Below are 24,177 nucleotides of genomic sequence, written 5' to 3'. Positions count from 1 at the left end.
TGATTTCTAATTTTAGTGTGCTATGATGAAATACTATTCATGGGATAACTTGCTCCCTTTGCATTTAGCTAAGAATGCTTTATGGGTTAATATATGGTCTACTTTGGAGACTGTCCCATATGCAGCTGAGAATAATGTATATTCTGATGTGGTTGGGTGGAACACTCCACTAAGTCTATTTATTCACAGGTATGATTCAGTTCTGTTATTTCTTTGCTGACGTTTTTCTAAGTGATCTATCTCTTTGTGACAGTGGGTCTCCTATTACAAATTTGTTCTTCTGTATTGGGTTTTTCATGTCCTTTAGTATTTGTCTTATATAGTGGGATGCTCCTGTATTTGGTACATATATATTTATAATTGTTAATTTATTCTCTTGTAGTTTTCCATTTACAAGTAGGTAGTGGCCTTCTTTAACTCTTTTCGTCCTTTTTGGGTTTGAAGTTCACATTGTCTGCAAACAGAATAGTTACTCCTGCTATTTTCTGGGTTCCTGTTGCATGAAATACTGTTTTCCACCATTTAACTTTTAATCTATCAGTTTCTTTTTGAGTCATATGTGTTTCTTGTACACAGCAAATTGTGAGATCACATATCTTGATCCACTCTGTCAGCTTGTTTCTTTTGATTAGAAAATTGAATGCATTTACATTTATGAATATCACTGATATGCACTGCCTTGACTTTGCCATGTTTTGTTCCTGTTGTTGGTTTCCTGCTTTTCTTCTTTGCTTATTTTCTTGTCCAGCCTGGGGGTTTCTTTCTGTTGTTGTTCTGGAGATTGTGGTGATTTTTATCTCAATACACCAGGTCTTTCATACTCTTTCTAGGGTTGGTTTGGTGAACATAAATTCCTTTAGTTGTTTTCTATCATAGAAGTATCTTGTTACTCCATTAAATTTGAAAGTTTTTCTGGGAACATCAGTATAGGTTGAAAGCTGTATTCTTTTAGGACTTGACGTATTTCACTCCAAGCTTGTCTTAACTAAAGGGTTTGTGCTGAAAAGTCTACTGTGACTCTAATAGGCTTTCCTGATATGTGAGCTGTGTCTTTTTTCTAACAGATTTTAGTATTCTGTTTTTATGCTATATGTCTGGGATCTTAATTGCTATATGTCTGGGTGTAGATTTATGTTGATTGTGACTATTTAGTGCTCTGTATGCCTCACTTGTTTCCATATCAAATTTTTTGGATGTGTGTGGGAAATTTTCTGCTATTACTTCTGTGAATAGTTTAGTTACATCATTTGCATTACTCATGCCTCTTCACTGATGTCTATTAATCTTATATTGTTTCTCTTGGCATTTTCTTGATTGTCATCTCATGCTGCTTTGTCATTTTTATAAGTTCTATCCTTATAAGAATGCTATCTGCGAACCCGTCTTCAAAGTCTGAAATTATATCCTCAGCTTCATTTAAATGGCTTTGCCAGCTTCAATTGAGTTTTTGTTTTATGTTATCTCTCTGAATTTGTTTCATGGATTCTTCTTGTTTTCTGCATTGTTCATTCAAAGTTTCAATCAATTTCCTACGCTCCTGTAATTTTTTATCTACTTCTTCTCTAGCTATGTTGAACAACTTATTTACTAAGGTTGTTATTTCTGTCTTTACATAAGACATTATTACTAACTTGATTTTCTCTGTAGCCTCAAGGATTTTTTTTCCTTTACTGCATGTTCTATATTTTCATGGATTCCTGGTATATGACTTTTAAAGTCCTCTCTTTCAATATTGCCTGTACTTGCTCCTGCAGGACTAGATGTTTGAGACGGCATTTTGCCTTTTTGTTTTGTCATTTTCACCTTTTGAGTAAATATTTGGTCTTTCAATTCCAACAGTCTCAACTGGCTGTAGTGTGAATTTTAGGATCCTACTGTGTGGTTGATGTCCAATTGCTGGGTACCACAATGTAGAGGAGAGCCAGTCACCTGAATTTCTCCTACAGGGACCGTTGGGTAAGTCCTATATTCTTTCTGGGATAACTAGCCTAGAAGTATTGATGTAGGTCTACTCTTAGTTGATGCTGTTGCTATGTCTTCAGATTGTTGCAGCTCACTAGATTTCTCTGTCTGTAGTGTTTGTGTCAGCTGAGGCCTTACTGTGTCACTAGGGGTCTCAAAATCTCTTTTAATTTTCTCTAAGTTGGCCAAGGTTTTATTGGCACACTCCTCAACATATCTGATGTTCTCTGTTTGGAGGGAAGGATCACCCACTCTCTTGTCAGTTATTTCAGTTGCAGGGAGCTTCACTTTCACTTCTATTTACTCTATGAAGACCTCTATTTTAGGGGCAAACTCACCACACTGACTGGATCGTGCTGAGGTCTTGTGTTTGGGTGAGGGGTTTCTGAGTCGCCCGTCTATCCAGAATGGTAATTCACTGTAGTCCAAAATTGTGGGAGAAGGGGTTGGATCCAAAGATCAACTGCAGCACTAGGTCCAGGAGGTGGGTGAGTTTCCCAAGGGATGGGCCATGGCAGCAGTCTCAGGTGGCTTACTCATGCCCCCATTGTCCCAGGTGTTCCTATAGAGGGGAGGGCCCAGGGAAGACAATCCAAGGCCCATAGGTCTTGCCAGGGCATCCCAGGTGTTCAGAGCCAAGGGGCAGGCCCAGCAGTGGCAGTCCTAGGTGACCCAGGTCTGCAAGGGTGGGCCAGGTGTTCATGGTCGAAGGGTGGGCCCTGCCATTGCATTGATTTTTAAGTCTTTGTAAGGATATCCATCCATTTCAGCCTTTACATGTGTTCTTTAGTAGAAGTAGAAGTTCACTGTTTATCCTCAATATTATTCTGGATGAGAGAGCTGAGCACATGTTTCATTTATTCAGGTGGAAATATTGGTCAGCTCATTCTACCCAGGAGGACCATTTGTTGAGCTCTGCAATTAGGCATTTTTTTGTGTGTAGATATTGCAATAATCATCAAACTTTCTTGTTCATAGAAAGTATTTGTTCCACAATTTGATTTCAACAGTAAGAGAGTGTTGAAAGATTAATCCCACAGTCATGCCAATCAGTAAGGATAAATACATTTTATCTGTGCTTAGGAGATGTGTGTGATTGAGATGGGCTTTCTTCCTTAAGGAGGTTCTGCAGGTGAGTTTTCAGTATTAACCAAATATTGATTATATTCAATAAGTATTACACACCTGTTTTTGTCATCCCTTGCTGTGGAAGTTGTATCTTTTTTGGGCTTTGTGGCTGAAAATTACAGTTTAGGCTTCCAGGACTGGTTTCTACTGTTGTTTTTACCCTTCTCTTGGCAAGATGCAAAATTGATTTGAAAGCACAGGTCACTGTTTAATCTTTCAAGTGGCACAATTAATGCTTGAATTTTGTTTCAGTTCTGGACATACTCTCTCTCCCTGAATGGGATTTAGGGTATATAACTGAGGTTGTGACTAGAGGTTAGCTATCTAGAAATTTGTGTTAGGTAATGCACCTCCCTCTTCTAGGAACAACCAGTTTAGCTTTGTGGGTAGGTTGTGCTATCACAGGATATCTCTGAACATCTGCAATTGCTAGCAAGTATCATTAATTTTACTAAAATTGATAGGTCAGCCTGTATGAATTCTATTTCCTGGCTTATTTCTGTCATTCTGGTCTCCTTTCCTTTTGGGAGCCCTTAGACCTAAGATTTTCTGTTTGTTTTCTGGTGGCAACTCAGTGAAGTAAAAGAGAATTGTGATCCAAGTGAGATGATTCAGTCACTTATACTTTAAATGTGAATTTATACTCAGATTCACAGAACACATCATTGTTCCCATATTTTTGAGTTTTCACCAAGATGTTTTCAATAGTGTCTAGTTAATTTTTCTGTGGGGAGTTGAAGTCTGAATTTTCCCCTTCTACCATTTGCTAACAAAAGAGAGAAAATTTTTTGTATTTTCAAGCTTCAGTTGGTCAAGTTCAAAATTCTCTAAGTCATGTGTAAGATAATCACCTTATACAGAAGATGAAGGGAAAAATTAAATTATGAAATAAATATTCACTTCAAATGGTAAATGTAGAAAAAATGGTTTAATCATATAAATATCACAAAAATTAGGTTTTACATGATGTACTAACAAATTTTGACAGGATTTTTCAGCAATATAGCAAGATAAATAATTATGATTTGTAATATACATCAAATTATTAAAAATGACAAAACATAATGTGAAATACAGAATAATATCTCACAAAGTAAAACATTTGCATGACATTAAGCGAACACAGTATCAGAGTGGTAAAATTATGACATTGCTCTTCAAAAGCAGGCAAACTATGGAAAGTATGTAATAGACATGGACCAATTCAAACTGAATTTAACTGAATATCTGTATTATTGTATTGAACTAAATAGTGAAAGAATTCATATTCATGTAAATTCACATGGAATATCTGTCCATGACTTTTTGTCATATAATAATAGTAAACCCTTCACATGACTGAATTCATGAAGAATATTTTCACTCACCACAGTTAATTTAAATCAGTAAATCATAAGAATCAATCCAGTAGTGTCCAAATATGGAGAAATTAAGTAACTTTCATTCAAATATATGGAGATAAATGAATAAAAATGTAAACATTGGGAAATAACAATAATGTTGTGATGAAATTAAATTTCTCTAATTTTATAAAACCATGCCTATACAAATTGATAACCACAATCCATGTGTTAGAATAAAAAGATGAAATTGTAAAATTGAATTAGTGCATTTAATAAAATAGAAGAGCACATAAAACCTGAATGTGATAATAAATTAAAATAAAAAATAGAACAAAAACTAAAAGGAAGACAAACTATAAGAGAGAAAAAAAGCTCCAACTTCTGTTAGTTCAAAATGTTGATAACATTGTTACATTTCAAGTGCAATCAATCAGAAACATAAGGAAATTCAACTTACTTGTGCCAGGAATGAGAACAGGGAGAATTGAATTCATAGAGAACTTTTTGGTAACACTTTGATCAAGATAAAAAGTAAAATTAACCATTGAATGTGCAAAATTCAATGGACTTTAGGTACATAAAAAACTGCTGTGGTAAGAACTTTTTTAAGTACACAATGTAATATTGCTTTTTAGCTGCAAACTTTACCTAATGCATGTTTAGAAATTATTCAGCTTACATTCCTGAAAATTGATAGCCACTTATTAACAATTCCTCGTTTTGTTCTCCTCCTAGCTCCTGTTTGATACTCTCTTGTTTGATATGCATGAGATTCACTACATTAGACACAAGGTGTAAATGTAATTATGAACAATTTGGCCCTCTTAGACTGGCTTATTTCAAATATCTTTCCACAAGTTCATTCAAGTTTTTGCACATTGCAGAGTTTCCTTCTTATTTACACCTTTTATGTATTTATTTTCAAGTTAATTAATTATTTTTAAATTTGGATGTAAAATAATTTACTTTGGGATACACACACACATTGAGATAATTAATACTAACTTTCCCTTATATCCTTAAACTTTTTATGAGAATATCTATATCTACTCTATGGACAATTCTCAACTCCATATCATTCAAAACATAATCATCATATGCACAAAACACTTTTAAATTTCCTCTTTCTATTCCACTTAAATTTTATAATATTTGAACAACTGGACCATCACCAGTGACATTCTTTCAACCCAGGCCACACTAGATGAGTTCCAGCACATTGGGGCAGGCCTCGGGAGAATCTAAGATCATCCCTCCTAGCAGTTAAGAACCTGCCCAGCTTCCAGCCACACTGGACTAGGCTCAGGAGATTTTGTGGGCCTTGCTGGACCACATCCAGCAACCTTCTTTAAACCCAGGGAGCCGAGGCTTCATTAGGTGTGTTCCAGTGCACCAGCACTGGCCCAGGAAGAATTTAAGATCATCACTCACAGTAGTTAAGTGGCCACCAGCCTCCTGAAACTCTGGACTAGGCTGTGGAGGTTTTGCTGGCCAGAATAAACCACAATCAGCAACCTTTGTTCAATCCAGGGAGCTGAGGGCATCACAAGGCGAGTTACAGTGCATTAGCACTATCCCAAGGAGAGCATTGGACCATCACCCACAGTGGTTAGGAACCCATCCATGTTCCTGGTACACTGGACATGGCATGGGACATCCTGGAGGCCTGACTGGGTCATCCTCAGCAACCTCCATTCAATCCCAGGAGCTGAGGGCATAGTAGGTGATTTCCAACATGCCCAAGGAAAGCTTTGGAACATCACTCAAAACACAAAAATGTAGGAAAATGACAATATGAAAGACCAAAATGCAATCTCAAATCTGCAGCCCATACCAAGAAAGCCTAGGAGCCATGTACATTAAGAAAATATAAGCCGTACAGCTGAAATGTCTGAAATGACAGCAACTGAAATAAAGAAGCAACTCTGGGACACAAGTAATAGCTGAAAAATTCCCAAACATGAGAATGGAAACTGACATATGGATTGGTGAAACATACTGAACTTCAAAGAACCATAACAAAAATTAACTACACCAAGACGTATAATAATTGACATCCCAGAAACTCAACATAAGAACAGAATATTAAAAGCTATTAGAGAGAAAAGACAGATCACCTATAAAGGAAAATCTATAATAATCATAGCAGACTTCTCAACACAAACAATGAAGTTGAGAAGAACAGAGAGTGAAGTATTTCAGATCCTAAAGGAAAATGACTTCTGACACACACTGATATAACCTGGAAAATTGTTCTTCAAAATGGATAGAGAAAGAAGATACTTCCATAACAAAGAACAGCTGAAGAACTTCATGACCATCAAACCAACCCTCAAAGAATACTGAAAGACATTCTAGACACATGTAGCAAAAAACCACTAAGCCAGACAGACAGTTAAACAGGATGGAAAGATAAAGATTCAACAGCAGAAAGATGACATGTCAAAAATACACAGACATATAACAATGTAAATCGTTTCAGTTTGCCAATTAAAAGAAAAAGACTGGCAGAATGGATCAAGAAACAACATCCAACTATATGCTGTCTACAAGAAATCCATCTAACCCAAAAGGAAACTCATAGACTTAAAGTCAAAGGATGGAAAACAATACTTCATGCAACAGGAACTCAGTAAAAAGAGGAGGTAGCTGTTCTGTTTGCAGACAATATAAACTTCAAGCCAAGAATGATTCAAAAAGTTAAAGAAGGTCACTACATACTAGTTAGGGGAAAACTTTAACAGAATGAGATAACAATCTTAAATATATATGCACCAAATTCCAGAACTAAGCTATACAAAGCAAGTGTTAACAGAAATGAAAAAATCACATAGGCAATAGCACAATTATCACAAGAGAACTGAACACACCATTGACACAAGGGACAGATCAACAAGACAGAAAATCAGCAAAAATTAACATAACTAAATCACACCTGTGAACAAATGTACTTCATAGATTTATACAGAGTGTTCCATCCAACAACATCAGAATATACATTCCTCTCAGCAGTACATTTGACATTCTCTAAAATAGACCATATGCTAGCTCACAGAACATGCTTAAATAAATGCAAAAGAATTGAAATTACCCCATGCATGTTATCAGATCATACAACCATGAAACTAGAAACCAAGAAACTGCAAAAATCCCACAAACACATGGAAATTGAATAATACACATGAGCAATCAGTGGGTTACAAAAGGATATTTGAAAAGAGATTTTAAAATACCTACAGGCAAATGTAAATAGAAATAAAACTTACTGGAATAAATGGGATGCAATGAAAGTGGTCCTCAGAGGAAAATTTATTGCACTGAGTTCACACATGAGGAAAACAAAATGAATACAAAAAAACAATATGATGCTACACCTCAAACATCTTGAAACAAGAAGACCAAGTCAAGCCCAAAACCAAAAGGCGGGGGGAAATTATAAAAGTCAGAACAGAAATTAATGCAATAGAGACTAAGAAAACAATCCAAAGACTCAATGAATAAAGAGTAGATTCTTTAAAAAGATGAATAAAATTGATAAGCCTCTACCCAACCCTATTTTAAAAAGGAAAGAAAAAACTCAAATTCATGCAATAAGAAATGAAACAGGTGAAATCACTACAGACTCTAGGAAATACAGAAGATCAAAAACACCTATGTCAAAAACCTCTACTCTCATCGGTTCAATAGCACAGAAGAAATGGACAGATTCCTAGAAACTTATGAACTACCAAAGCTGGGTCAAGAAGATGTAAAATTGCTGAATAACCCAATATCTATAAATGTAATTGAAAATGTAATTAAGTCCTTACTTACAAAGAAGAGCCCTGGCCCAGATGGATTCACTGAAGAATACTACAAGAAATACAAAGACTTAATGTCAACACTCCTCAAGCTCTTCAGTGAAACAGAAAGAGAAGCAATTCTTCCTAAGTCATTTCTGGAAGCAAATATTACTGTAGTACCAAAACCTGAGAAAGACCCAGCTAAAAATAAGAACTACGGGCCAATCAGCCTAATGAACATAGATGCAAAAATTCTCAATAAAATATTGGAAAACAGGATGTAGCAAGTCATCAAGAAGATTATACACCATGAACAAGTGGGATTCATCCCTGGTGTTCAGGAACAGTTTAACATACGTAAATCACAAAATGTAATCCACTATGTCATTAGACCCAAAAGTAAGAATCACATGATCATTTCTATTGATGCAGAAAAATCTTTTGATAAGGTCCAACATTCATTTATGATAAAAAAAAACTTACAGAAAATTGGAATAGATGGTCTTTAACTCAATCTGTTAAATGCCATCTCAGAAAACCAACATCCAGCATCATGTTAAACTGACAAAAACTGTAAGTCTTTACCTTAAAATCAGGCACAAGACAAGGATGTCACTCATCACCACGAATATTCAACATAGTACCGGAAATACCATCCAGAGCAATTAGACAAGAGAGAGAAATAAAGGAGTAAAGACTGGAAAAGAGGAAGTTAACTTGTCATTATTTGCAGACAACATGATACTCTACATAGAATATTCCCCAAAACCCCATTGAAAAACTGCTAGATATAATGAATAAATTCAGTAATGTAGCAGGATATAAAGTCAACACTCAAAAATCAATAGCATTCTTACAAACTAACAACAAAATCACTGAGCAAGAAATAAAAGAATACACACCCTTGATACAAGAATCCAGAAAAATGAAATACTTAAGAAATAACTAATGAAAGAAGTAAAATACTATTTTGATAAAATTATAATACTCTGAAAAAATAAATCAAAGAGGATCTCAGGAAATTGAAAGACATCCTTTGTTTATGGATAGGAAGAATAAAATGGCCATTCTCCAAAAACTGTTATACAGATTTAATGCAATCCCAAAGAAAACATCACTAACATACTTCATAGATCTAGAGAAATCACTCCTAAAGTTCACCTGGAACGAGAAAAGACCAAGAATAGCAAAGGCAATTATAAACAGCAAAGCAAGGCAGAAGGCATCACAATCCCTGACTTGAAGTTATACTAAAAAGCTACTGTAATAAAATCAACATGGTACTGGAATAAAAACAGTTCTGAAGATCAATGGAATAGATTAGAACATACAATCATAACTACCAACGTACTCAACCACCTTATGTTTTATAAAGGGGCCAAACATGTTTACTAGAAGAATAATAGTCTTTTTAATAAATGGTGCTGGTAAAACTAGCTCGCCACATGCCAAAACCTAAACTAGACTCATGCTTATCACCGTGTACTAAACTAAACTCTAAATGGATCAAAGATTTAAATATTAAAGCACAAACCCTAAATATGTTGGAAGAAAAAGTAGATAAAAATCTTTAAGACATAGGGGTAGGTAGAGAATTCATGAACAGGAATCAAACCACATGGTAAATACTTCCCAGAATCAATAACTAGGATCACATATTATTAAACACTTTCTGCATGTCAAAAGAAATGTCCAGTGTAGTGGAAAGAAAACCTACAAACAGGAAATAAATCTTAGTGAACTGTCCCTCAGACAAAGGACTTCTGTCCAAAACATATAAAGAATTTAAAAAATCAGACCCCCAAAATTCAAAGACCCAATACAAAAATGGGCATCCAAGATGAATACACAGTTCTCAGATAAATAAATCCAAGTGGCAAATAAATATATGAAAAAAAATGTTCAGCACCAGTAGTCATTAGAGAAATGCTAATTAAAACCACACTGAGATTCCATCTTACTCCAGAAAGAATGTCCAGGATTGAGAAAACTACCAACAACAAGTGCTGGATAGGCTGTGGGGAAAAAGGAACTCTCCTGCACTGTTGGTGGGTGTTTAGACCTCTGTTGAGGTCAACCTGAAGATTCCTCAAAAATCTAGGTTTGGGAGTCCCATTTGACCCAGCTATTCCACCTGTAGGCATATTCCCAGAACTGAAAACATCATACCACATTGATATATGTGCATGCATGTTTATAGCAGCAGAATTTGTAATAGCCAGATCTTGGAAACAATCTCAGTTCCATCAACTGAGGAATGGATAGAAAAGTTGTGGTGTTTTTACGCAATGGAGTACTACTCAGCTATAAAGAATGATCACATTGAGATATTTATAAATAAATGGATGCAACTTGAAACTATACTCATAAGTGAAATAAATCAAACTCACATGTATGAATACCATACAGTCTCCTTAGTGTAAGTAATGGTAAGAGTATGTAATATTTTATGGTAATCACAATTCCCCATTACATTGCTTTGAAGCCTTATAATGTTTTCATTCATTTGTCGGATGTTTTTTTTTTTTCTATTTTGTTTGATTTTATACTATGTGTTGTTATGAACAGCCTTTTTAAAGAAAACATTACATTACGGCAGCCATTAATGAGTTAACATCATCTTGCTTTGAAGTCCTACTATGCTTTTGTTCTTCTGTTTGCATTGGTAATATCATGTTGTGTCTTATTGGGTTTTAATATGTGTATAAGTATAAACAAATTTTCTATGAAAAATGAGATAATATAGTAGTCATTGTTTATTTTCTGTTATTTGGTTCTTAAACTCCTGTAACACTTTCATTCTCTTTAATGGTTTTATACTATTTTATTATGTTTGATATTATTGTATGTGTTGGTATGCTCAGCTATTTCACAGAATGAAACTTTATGGTAGTTACTGTTAATATCCAGTTGTCCTGTTGGAAGTACTATGTTGCTTACATCTGTTCTGATCTGCCTTATTTTGTCCTCTTTTGTCTTAATCTCTTTAAAATAAAAAAAATGAAATATGCTACAACATACAAGATTAACCTTAAGAAAATTGGTGAAACTACATTACTGACAAAAAGTTGATCACAAGATGAAGGACAGGAAAATAAAGGCAGACATTACATAATGGTAAGGGAGATAATTTTAAGGAAATCGCAAAACTGTCAATACACAAATAATGATAGAACATAAATCTTGAAGCCACTTTTAGGAGGAGGAATAAACCAAACAATAATCTTTGATAAGATATATTGATATGCTTATTTTAGCAATTGATTAACAAAGTGAACAGTATGTCACTTGATCTACAGATATCCACAACACTACTATCTTGACATGATTGCAATTTATAAAGAAAAAACTACATCAGATAAAAATGAAAACTTCCTTTGCAAATGGACATTCAGTCTTGTGGACTGGATCAAAGCCAGACTAGATAGACAGACTCCTAGAAAGTTACAGCACTAACTTTCCATTGTGTCTCCTACAATCAAATAGATACATCATAAATGTATTCTGAGTCTCACTGCTTCACACACTGGATAGACAGGGCAAGCATAATGTACTCAAATGCAATTGTCTCTTTATATATAAAGTATCTTTCTTTCAAAGTAATTCTCATTGTTAAACATGGCTGGCAAGGTTCTCTTCATATTTACATGTAAATTATGTGCTACATAAAACCTTGCTCTTTAAACTTTATTCAAAGGTCCCTGGACTTCTAATAAACCCTATGAAAATAATACTCTTTCTTCCCTCAGATTGTTTCCATGTGTCCTAGTGTTATGAAGAATGCTTTCTACTATTCCAAACTGTGAGATCAGTGCCCACTAACCCTTAAAAATCTCAGATTAAACAAATGAAATGTGTTCCTCATATCCTACTATTCTTTCTGCTGCCACACACATTTCTTTCATATGGAATTGTTTTCCTCTTATTATGAAAGCTTATCTCTCACTGTGCTTTCCTCCATGGCCCGTCTTTCATCTTTGCTTACCTAAATATAATATTTATCTATATACTACACTTTTAGTCTATACACTTAAGCTGCCGGACCGAGAGAGTTTCTAATAGCATTTTATGTCCAGTTTCTAAAATTTTTTTCAAAACAGTTATATATAACAGATTGGTTTAAATTTTGTGGAATACAATAATGAACATTAATTGATTGGATAAAAAATGTGGTATTTTTATACAATGGAATACTACTCAGGTATAAAAAGGATGCTCTTGAGGCCTTTATAGGTAAATGGAGGCAAGTTGAGGATATCCTCACTAGTGAAATAAACAAGACTCACATTAGTAAATATCACATTGTCTCATTAGTGTAAAAAATAATAAGAACTGACAGAATAATGGGATCCAAAAAGTATAATAGATATTATAAAAGTGAAAGGGAAGGAAAGTTCTCTAAAGGATATAATGGTATAAATAGTGTGTAAGATAGATGAACATATTACTAAATTTCTGTTAGATCATACAACATAAGGATTTGCACTATCAATGTCTGAGTGACCAGCCACTTTTATGCTTTGATTTTGTTTAAGATGACAATATGTATCAACTAGAGATTTTGTTATTTTTTAAATTCTGTATTATTCTACTTTTTCACTTTTTTCTCTTTTATTAAAATTTTCTTTCTTTCCCTAAATTAAAAAAATAAGAAAAAATTAATCAAATGCTTCTCAGGTATCAAGCATGATGCATAGTCCTTACATACTTCATTCTTAATTCATATTCACAGTCTATGTAGGGTGATTTTTGAAACTCCAAAGCTTTGTTTCCCTGCATCAAGTAGGGACTAACATTTTAAAGTGATAAAATAGAGAAAACTTAACTGGAAGCAAGAATAACACAGATATATTTCTGACCAGTGATGTGTTTCTGACCACTGTGCTCAGAGGCATCATACTTAGAAGTTAAGTAGAGACCAGGAAACAAATATGAAAGTGCACCAACTTGCTTCAAGAGGAATGGAGAGAAAAAGAGTAAACACTGAAAGAAATGCTGAAATGGAGGACCAGGAACAAGTGAGCTTTATCTCTCTAGTCCTTGAACACTGGGTGTAAGATGCAGATTGCTGCACGAAAGTATGAGGAATCATCTTAGAAAGAGTTAGTAGTCTGTGATCCAATCATGTCTCCGGGATAATTGATTTTTAGATGAGTTATCTTTACTGGTCATGACAATCTTTCAAGAAAATTTTGCTTGAGAGGTGAGAAAGTGAAGGAATACAGACTTTATAAATTCAAACTGACTTTTAGACAGCCCTAAATCTCTATGAGGTTCACTTACCACTCAAAAATCAGAACAGAGTGTAGTAAAGGGTATACAGTCCATATTCATAGCCCCTTGATGCCTGACCCACTTTGTTACATTCACCTGAACTGTTTTCTTCATTCTAATAGTAATTCCCCACTCACCTCATTTTCTACTTTACCATTAGTTATTTCTTGATTCTTTGCTGCCATGCAATCAGGATATTGACACTGCTGTACTAAGTCTAATTATAGTAGAGGAAAGCCATTTTTCTTGAAACAAAAACTAGAAGAGACACCAAAACATTGCTATAGTGACTTGATCTCACAGCATGATTTTAATCAGTCCCTGATCCAGATTCCTGCATGATGAAAAGGAAGCCACATATTTTTTAAGTATTCTCTGTAAGACTTTTGGGAAGAAACACATGATATCAGAAATCTTAGTATCTCATGTAAGGAGATATGTAAGATGCAGCTTCTATTTCATGTCAAAAGTTCAGAGAATTTCCTTTTCATATAGTCTCTGATGATAGCAAAAGATGAGAGAAGAGGTTAAAGAAAATTTCGATTGGCTCCAGGAACATGATGATGTGAAGGGAGAGAACTATGTAACCCCCTTCCTGCTGTAGGAGCTCCATGAAGGGCTGGGAGGGATCCCTATGTCATGTGAGGAAACTGAGGCTGTGATTTGCACACATAGGATCAGAGCAACCGACCATGCCTGGGCACTGCTTTCTCTGAGGACTTGTTTCTCTCCTCTTCACTATCTCATGGTGCTCAAGGTAAGCAGAGCCTCACTCATTAAAACCTGCAGACACACTAGATTATTTACATATCTCTGGGGAACAGTGACTGAAATCTTAAACACCCAGTCGTGATCATTTGTATTTGAACAAATGAAAATCGTAGTTACTGAATGCTCACATTTTTCCTATAAGCTGTAGGTTTTCAAGCTTAGCAATAAGAATCGCAAAGATATGAAAACTTTTTTCTTACACTCACCAGAAATTGTGTTTTGGCCTCTTTGATAAAACTTAAAACTTAGCAATTTCTGAACACCTCTCAAGTTTCCCACTACACTTACTGTCTAGGAACATCAGGCTGTCTCTAATCTATTATTCCTGTACTTTATAATGTGTCTCCTTCATCAATGTTGGTATTTTTGCCTTTTTGTTCAACAAAAAGGCAACAAACGTGTGTGTGTGTGTGTGTGTGTGTGTGTGTGTGTGTGTGTGTGTGTAAGAATGAGAGAAACATATGGAGAGAGAAAGAGGGAGAGAGGAACAGAAGGAAAGAGGAGAAAAATAAGTAGTAAAAGAAGTATAAAGGGGAAGAAAAATGTAGATGAGACAAAAAGAAAAGCAAAATAAATGGGTTAAGGGGATTTTGAAGTGTATGGAAGGCTAAATATGAGAGCAGTAATGTGTGTGTCTACCCAATAGAAATCAATTTTTTAATTCCGAGACCATAGAAATCACAATAAGACAAGCTTCTTGATGGTGAAGGCCATAGTGGTTGTGACAATACATGTATTTGTACATGCTGTGATAAGGGTAAGCATATTAAGGTGGCTGCCATAACAAAATCTCTCCCAACCTAAACTATAATTACATCACTGATAACCTTGAATGTGGACTTTGAGCTACATTTTTAATATCTTTTTCCTCACAAAGCCACTGCTTAGGCAATTTCTCATTTACTACAGTCTTCTCCCTGTTCTGCGATCTTAAAAAACAACTTTTTCTTACAACCTGTGTTTTGCTTTTCCATCATCTGTGAATGGTCCTCCAATCCCATTATGCAGCAGACAAAACTTAGGCCAGAGATAGGTGATCTTAAATGAACTCATATTAGCACTGAAGGCAGAGCACAAATCCTGTTAGTATTCAGGGTGTGCTTCTTGTCAAAGTTCACTTTCTCCTGGGTTATTTTACCTTGTTCTCTGCCATCCTAAAGGGCTTGCTACCAGACAAACACTTGTGAACTTCTTCATGTTGCGTTTGCTCCTATACAGTTCTCACACCCTACTGAAGTTTGGATCCATGGAAGCTGTGGCTCAGCAGAGTAGTGATCTTTTGAGCCTGAAATAAGAGCAGCCTAACCACATGCCTGGAGATCAGCTGTTCTCAGAGCAGGCTTTTTCCTGGATGCTTCAATGGGACTTTCCTCCTCTGTCTCTATCTTGTTTTCCTTCCTGACTAAAATTCTCTCAATAGAAATCTCCATCATTCTCTTTGGAAAATTCTATTCTCATAACAAGAATAAGATATACCCCTCAATTCTCTCCTTATATGTTTTAGGCCTTCCAGTTCCTTGAGTTTTGAACACATGCCAAGGATTATTGTTTTCCAGACTATGACAGCTCTTTAAAGTAAATTAAACTCTTAAAACAGAATATATGTTTCATGTTCGGATGCTGTTTTGGGCTTTCAGCAAAGATAGCAGTAAGTGATTTTACTATTAATATAGAAAATAAATTACAACTCTCCTGCAAAAGCATAATTTTTCTCAAGGTATAGTTTTGCAGGATTGCATTATTGAAGTATATGTTTATATATTAAAGCATTCAATTCATAATGAGATTTCCCCTTGTGCATGTAAAATTTCAATTTTTGTAAGATGATTATACAAATTAAAAATTTCCTGTGCTTGTTAAATGTCCTAAGAATTTCTGGGGTCTTCCAGCACAAATATCTACTTAGTGATGCATATGCCCATTCCATATACACAAAAACACACAAATACAGAACATTGAGTCATGAAATTCTTAAATATTACTTTATATCCATTTAAAATCAACCATATTCTTTTAATTTTTTATACCATTAAATATTTTCTATATCAATTACATGGTGGTCATACTTCATTATATTGTTGAATCCTAACTTATTTTATATAACCCATTTGTTGTGTATTTAGATTTTCAGTTACAATATTGTTTGTTTTTTAAATTTTATTTAAGGAGAAAAAGGAAAACAAAAAAGTACAAGTTATGCACAATTTCAGAAAAAATAAACAGTGAGAAATCACTACTTAATAGATTTCATATTGTCATCTTAGAAATAGTTGTTAAAGTTATAAAATTAAAGCATATAAAATTGACATTCAAACAATGAGACTGCAAACAGTTCTGCTCAATGATCCAACAAAACTCAGTAATATGGTTATCTATCTTATACACTTAAATATACATACAGTTATATCCTTTAGAGCACTTTCTTTCCTCTCTTTTGTACATAACAATTACATATTTTGGGTTTTATTTTATTTTATTTAAAAGGAAAAAGAGAAAAAACAAAACAAAACAAAGCAATGTAAGGGTACAATTAATACAGAACTACAAAAAAAAGTAAGAAATCACCAGTTAATACATTACATTTATCATCCTAGAAACAGTTGCTCAAGTCACAGTATCAAAGCATACAAAGTGGACATTTAAACAGTGAGACTGCAAACAGTTGTGCTCAATGATCCAACCAAAAACATTAATATGGGCATCTATTTAACACCCCTAAACACAATTGCAGTTGTATACTTTAGAGCACTTTTTTTTTTCCTCTCTTTTTTACAACAAAATTTATACATTTTGGGTTTTATTATCCCTTAGTTCTTATTACTTTTTTTTGGAAGAGAATAAAGTCAAATATGGCAAAACAAAGCTGTCAGTCAAAACCAAGGATAGACATAGCACGTGATGTAAAAACAGAGTACAAGGTTATCAGCAATGGTTACCATAATGCCTCTTGCTTCCTTAAAAAGAATTGTCTATCTCATTAAGTATTATAAAGTTGAACAAAACAGTACAGAACAAGTCCAATAAAACCTAAACCTTGTAAACACTACAGGACTTTCAAAGAAGACAATAGTCGGGGCTGGGGATTTAGCTCAGCGGCATAAGCACCTGCCTTGCAAGCAGGTGGTCATGAGTTCAATCCTTGGTACCGATAAAAATGAAAAAGACAAAAAAAAAAAAACAAAAAAAAAAGAAGACAATAGTCATACCAGAATGGGCATCATAGTGAATCTTATTGCCTTCAAAGTAGTTGCCTATACCTTCAAAATTGATACTATCATACAGAACGGAATAGAGTCTAATCAGTCAAAACAAGATAGTGGGAGTATTACAGGACTTCAAATCAAGTTAATATCCTGCTAATTTTTTTTATTTTTCCCCTTAATTAAAAATATCATAAAAAAACTAAATAATTTTTAATGAATAAGGAAGAGTATTTTGGGTTTTATTACTCCCACAGTTCTTATTACTTTTTTTGAAAAGAATAAAACCAATGTGACAGAACAGAACAGAGTCAGTCATATCAAAAAGATGGACATAATACATAATGTAAAAACAAAATACAAGGTGATCAACAATGGTTACCATAATGCCTCTTGCTATCTTAAAAAGAATTGCCTATATCATCAGTTACAATAAAATTGAACAAAACAGTAAAGAACAAAACCAATAAAACCAAAACATTGGAGACATTACAGGACTTCAAAAGAATATAATAGTCAACCAGAATGGAGGTCATAATGAATCTTATTGTCTTAACAGTTGTTGCCTAAACCTTCAAACTTGGTGCTATTAAGCAAAAGAGAATTGAGGAAAATCAGTCAAAACAAGATAGTGAGAGCAATGCATTGTTTCAAATGAAGTTAATAGGAAATCAAAGTGGGTTACTATAATATATCCTGCTATTTTTTTCCCTTAATTAAAAGGATAAAAATGGAAAAGTAAATAATGAAAAAGGAGATTGAGATAAAAGAGGGCATAACAACAAAACAGCGCATGTCAAAACTAACTATTTAAGCAAAATAGTGTTTCATCACAAGATATCAGGACATAAATGTAGTTAGCATAGTGTCTCTTTCCTTGAAATCTTTGAGTATAGAATCATATACTGTAGCATCAAACATATCAAGACAATGTAAAACTGTTCAAGAAAATGACAGTATTACAGGGTACTTGGAATCAATTAACAAAAAATGAACAATGGTTTCTGTATAATCTCCTTGTCTATAAAAGTTTTTGTTTATATTATCACATATAATTAAATCCAATAAGATACAACATGTTAAGACTGATGGAGACAGAATAACAAAAGCTTGATGGGACTTCAAAACAAGATTATATTCAATAAGCACTAGCTATTATGATGTCTTGTTTTCTTCAAAATAGCTATTCCTACCTTCAACCTTCTCTGCCTCATTTCTGTTGAGCTCTTTTTCTGTCATTAGTTGTCAGTTTGTCTTCTTCATTTCGCTTTCTGCTCCATTCATTGTGGCCTCTCTGCCACTATTTCTGGAATCTTGGTATTTTTCTTTTTTAGAATATCCTGCAGTGGTCTCTGTAGAATTGAATTTGTGGTTGCAAAATCTCCTAGCTCCTCTTTATCTTGCAAGCACCTTGTTTTTCCATCAATTTCTAGGGACAGCTGTGAAGGATATATCAATCTTGACTGAAGGTTATTATCTTTCAAAGCTTGAATTATTTTCCCTCATGCTCTTCGTGATTTGATGTTTTGTGCCAAGAAGTCTGCTGTAATTCTGGTGGTGTTCCCTTGTAAGTGATCTGTTTCTTGTCTCTGATGGCTTTTAATATTCTGTTCCTATATTGTATTTCTGGAAATTTGATTATTATATGCCTTGGTGTAGCTCTGTTTGGGTTATACGTGCCTAGGGTCTTGTATGCCTCATACATCTGAGTATCTTTATTTTTGCTAAATTAGGGAAATTCTCCTGGATTATTTCTGTGAATAATCTTTTGAATATTGAATTTTTATTCTGTGAATAATCTTTATTCTGTGAATAAGCTTTTGTAGTTCATTTGTTTGTGTCCCTACTTTTTCTTTTAAGTTCTTAATTCTTAAGTTATAGACCCTCTTATCATCTTCTAGCTTTTGTATTATTTCTGTTTGTTTCCTTGATTTTATTAAGAAGTTTTTCATTTCATTCACCCACATTACAAATCTGTCCTCCAGCTCAGATAATCTATCCTTAGTTTCTTTCAAGCTATTATGCCAGCTTTCAACAGAGTTTTTGTTTCCTGATAATCTCTTGGCATGTGCTTCACATATTCTATGTTTTCTCTATTTTCTCCATCAAACATTTCTCCCCTTTTTTTCTGTTCTTCCATTCCACCATCTGTTTTTTTTTTCCCTTGGGTGGTGCTTAGCTTTTCTCTAACTATTCTACTTATATCTTGCTTTACTTCATTAAATAATTCATTTTGAACTCACCTATGAGGATCCAGAGATATCGCTTTATGTCTATTGGTGCCGTGTCTGATATTGCATGTTTTCTGTCCTTCTTGGCATTTACCTTTTCTGGATCAGTGTTCTCAGGATTGGGACTGAGAACACTTTCTTGTTGCTCCCTCTTCCCATACTTATTGTTCCTTCCATACAAGTGTATATAGGAGACCCAGTTTTTTTCTTTGTCAGTTACTGTTTGTTTGAATCCACCAGCTAGGTGTTCCTGCCCACTGCAGTGTACTAGGGAGACACAGACCTGGGCAGCCTCCACTGGGACCACCCCTCCAGATCAACCTACTGAAGGCTTCACTGCTAGGGTGCACTGCCAGGTGCTGGGACCTGTTTTGGCCTAGCCTACTGGGTCTTAGTCTGTGGCGTCACTCAGGTCAGGCTCTCCCCACCAATCCTGCTTGAGAGGGGGAATATGCAAATAAAGTCACTGCAGTGTCCTGTTCCAGTTAGTCTGCCCAGAATGTCCTCTGTTGGAACCTCCTAGTCTATGGAAGGATCCCCGTTCTTTCACTCACCACAGGTCAATGCAGGGCACCCCCCCCACCAGTCCCACTTTCAACTCCATTTGCCAATTCCTGCTCTCAGAGCTTTCCTGCATCTCTCTCCCTCCTGTACCGATTCAGACTCAGCAGCGGTGGCAGGAAATTCAAATTGCGGCTTCAAGCTTCCACGCTGAGATTTTATCTTTTCTGGTTATAGCACTAGGATTGCATTTCTAGTTGGTTTTTCTCAGCTTAGTTCATTCCTGGGTCAGCAGGGTATATCTCCCCTTGTTTAGGACTCCTCACATTGCACCATTCTTGGATTCTTAGCTGGCTAACTCAGAGAGCCTCTGTAGCTCCTGTTATATATCTGCTATGTTCTCCCGGACTCAGTTACAATATTGTGATGAAGAAAGTTTTTAAGATCTTCTACATTGGCCTAATTTCAAATCCATTATAATTTTGTACTCATTTCTTATACACATTGTCTTATTGTCCATTAGAATGCTTTTAAACAACTTTAATTCTCAATAATATTATTTGAGTGTTAATTTCATAATCTTGCAGAAAACTGTTCTGTTTTCAATATATAGTGGCATTCTATTTTTTCAAATTGAGGAAGACACCTATTTCTACTGCCTTAAGGATTTTTTTTAGATTGACACTGGTTAATATATTACATATTGTTATCTTCAAAGTACTTATTTGGATTACAAAATATAGGCATGAAAAACTGATCAAACAAACACTGAAACAAACTGTTCTTTCTGATGAGCTAAGAGAAATTAGTAGTATAGATACCTACATACAAGATACAATATAGATAGTTATACTATATATATATATATATATATATATATATATATATACACACATTTCCTTAGCTTGTCTTATTGAATAGAATGTGGTTTATTTTGACAAAAGTGGACATGTACTGCTGAGAAGAATGTATATTGTTGTTGGATGGAAATCTCTCTAAGTCTCTATTAAGTCCATTTGTTTCAAGGTTTGCTTCAACTCTGATATTTTTTGATTGATTTTTTTGTCTGGTTGACCTATCCACATTTGATGGTGAGCCCAACTTCATAAAACAAATATTAACGGACATGAAAATCAGATAAGCACCAATACAGTGGGTATATGTTTACAATTAGTTCTTCTTATGGGATTGTTCCCTTAACCAACATATAGTGACCATCTTTGTCTCTTCTAATAAGTCTTAGATTGTCAACTTTATCTGACATTAGGATACCAAGTCCTGCTTCTTTCTGGACTCCTGCTGTATAGAATATTGTTTTCCATCTTTTGATTTTTAATCTGCAAGTAACTTTTTGAATTAACTGTGGAGTTTTTTATATAATTCATACTGTGAGACTTTTTTTCTTGATCCATTCTGCCAGTCTGTGTCTTCTGATGGTAAACTGAGACTATTCACATTAAAACTATTACAGAGAGGTATTGATTTATTTCTGTTGTTGCATCATTTTTTGGTGACTTCCTCATTTTTCTCCCTTTTGCTTATTTATTCATCCTGTCAGATATATTAGATGTATTGTCATTGTTGGCTTTATTGTCTTTTTTTTTAGGATTTTCTTGATAACTTTTTGAAATGTTGGTTTGATGGTCATGACTTGTTTGGCTCTTTGCCATGGAAATATCTTATTTATCATTAAATGGAAAGTTTTATAGGATGCATAGCAGGGTTGGAAGGTATTATCCTTTTGGTTTTAAAACATTTCACTTCAAACACTCAGTCGTGAGTCTTTATGATTTGTCTTTAAGCTTTGTGTGTCCCAGTCTACTGTAATTTTAATAGGTTTAACTTTGTATATAGTTTGTTGCCATTCTCTAATAGCTTTTAATATACTATTCCTGTTATAGACTCCTGAAATTTTGGGTATAATGAGGTGAGGCAAGGTTCTTTTTTGGTCATGGCTATTTAATGGTCTATGTTCTCTATTTATAAATGTGCTTATTTTTTTCTCTACATTTAGGAAGTTTTCTGCCACTGTTTATGTACAACGAATCTTTTACTCCAGTTGTGTTCTTTCCTGATTTTTTACATATTGCGATTATTCTTATTCTTTTTGCATCATCTAGCAGTTGTCAGATCAATTTTTTCTTCTTTTTTTATGTTGTCTTTGAGTAGTTGGTCTTTGAAGTCATAATGGTCTTCTAGTTCTGAAATTCTGTCCTCACATTTCTCAGTCTTATGTCCAAAACTTTTAAATACTTTTTCAATTTCCTGGGTTTCTAATTGAAACCTTGCTTTGGAATTTAATTTATACATGGCAATGAATTTTTTAAAAAATTCTTTCATTAGTATTCTAACATTTTCTGTTGTATCAATTTTTATATTTTCTGTACATCATTATTTGCATATTCATTTACTTATTTACACCAAATCTGTTTTCTGAAATATTTTAAAATATTTCCCTGAATTAATTTTAATGTTTTTGTATTATTAATATGTAAATTGATATTTTGGATTCTGTTGTATGAAGTGCTTAATCCCTTTTGTCCATTTTCTCTTGTTTTCTTTCCCTTATAGACTTATAGGAATTTTTATGCTGCTGGATAATGTGAATTATGAATTTTTCTCCCAGCTATGTTTTGTATTGGTAGTCACTCATTGCTGTTTATGATTTGAGCTACATGTGGTAAATTTTTTCCACATGAATTACAATTAAGCTAGAACCATTAATTTGAAAGACTGTTTCTTCCCACAGTGAACTTCATTAAAACAAAAGTAGATAGTCGTATATATATTTGTGAGTCTGTTCAAAGGTTCTCTGTTCTATGTGATTATATTATCTCTCTTTGTGAATCAAACCCTACTACCTTGATCTTTCTGATTTTATAATAAATATTGGCCTTTAAAATATATCATTCAACTTTTTTCTTATTCTTTAAGATTGTTTCAATATTTCTGGCTTTGCATTTGAATTTTACACTAAGCCAAATAATTTACCCAAATTTTCTGTGATTTTTATTGATTCTATCTTAAATGTACCACAGGGATAATTTGATAATGATATATCTTCAATCCATGGATATACACCCCCTGTTTTTTCAGAACCTTCTCTCCTTTCTCACAGTATCATTTGTAATCTTACACTATTTTCTTGGATATTTTCCAAAATAAAATAGTATCCCATGTTTGCATAATGTATATTCACTGTGCAGTGTGTCAAGCAATGGATAGTTCTAAACTCTATATTTTAGGTTTATTCTTATACATGCTTGTCTATAATAAGGTTTAACTTATAAACAAAACATGGTAAAAGATTAACTAAAATAGCAAATAATATAATAGAAAAAGTATAACAAATTACATTAATATGTATTATATAAATGGTCTCTCTTCCTGTCTCTCTTGCAGTTGATAAATATCTGAAACAAAAGAAAGTGAAAGCATTGATAAATGAAGTGAAGAAACTGTATTTGAGTATTTTTGTGCTATTTTTAAGTGGTAGCATCTTATGTGCAAGAATGTTGTAACTTAAAATTTATTTTATTTAAGTAATTCACAAACAATAAAATACACTCATTTACAGTTTCAATTTAACCAATATTTATGCACATGACTGATGAAACTAAAATTTAAGCTAATATTTCTCCCATAATATTTTCTTCATGATATTTTCAAGTTAATTTGATTAGCAGTCAGCTCCAACACATCTCTGATTCAATTTCTGTCCTTCAGAATGATTTTACCTTTCTAGAATTTCATATCAATGAAATAATACAGTTTGTATTTTTAACATATGTGCTGCTGAGGTGAGTATACAATTTGTACCTTTTGCATTTAGTTTGTAGGCATGTTTTATAGATTTACCTATGTCATTTCATGTATCAATAATTCATTATTACTACAAAATTCCTCTCTATGGATACATCCTCTCTATGTTCATCTATGCAGTGTTAGAGTATATATATGGTCTCTTTAACTTGCCTTATGAAAA

General features: G+C 34.0%; 1 protein-coding gene across 1 annotated transcript in view; it reads left to right on the top strand.

The window, feature by feature from the left end:
- LOC100732380 (antigen WC1.1-like) overlaps positions 1-24,177 on the top strand; it is a 157,069-nt gene that overhangs the window by 70,683 nt on the left and 62,209 nt on the right. The window lies entirely within an intron of this gene.

The sequence above is a fragment of the Cavia porcellus genome, unplaced genomic scaffold, assembly GCF_034190915.1.
Source record: "Cavia porcellus strain 051 isolate PalLab524CR breed Dunkin Hartley unplaced genomic scaffold, mCavPor4.1 scaffold_27, whole genome shotgun sequence".
Taxonomy (NCBI): Eukaryota; Metazoa; Chordata; class Mammalia; order Rodentia; family Caviidae; genus Cavia; species Cavia porcellus.
Note: the sequence above shows the minus strand (reverse complement) of the source record. Positions and strands in the feature narration are given on the sequence as shown.